Here is a 253-nt window from a genome sequence, read left to right on the forward strand (position 1 = left end):
CCATTGGCAACCCCGCCTCCTTCCCACAGTGACAAGTTTTGAGTGGGAACAGCCTTCCCGGCACAGGAGGACCCCACCCCTAGCCAGAAGGCGCTGTCCAGCCTGCAGTGCTGAAACGTTCTGGGCCTGCTTTCTTCTAAAGCCCATTGCCAACGCAGAGGACCTTAGGCCCCATCTACACAAGCTAATAATCCACAGATGACCATCTGCCTCATCAAGGTTAACCTCATCAAGGTTAACCTAGTTTCATAGG

The sequence above is a fragment of the Octodon degus genome, unplaced genomic scaffold (assembly GCF_000260255.1).
Source record: "Octodon degus isolate 3935 unplaced genomic scaffold, OctDeg1.0 scaffold00164, whole genome shotgun sequence".
Classification (NCBI taxonomy): domain Eukaryota; kingdom Metazoa; phylum Chordata; class Mammalia; order Rodentia; family Octodontidae; genus Octodon; species Octodon degus.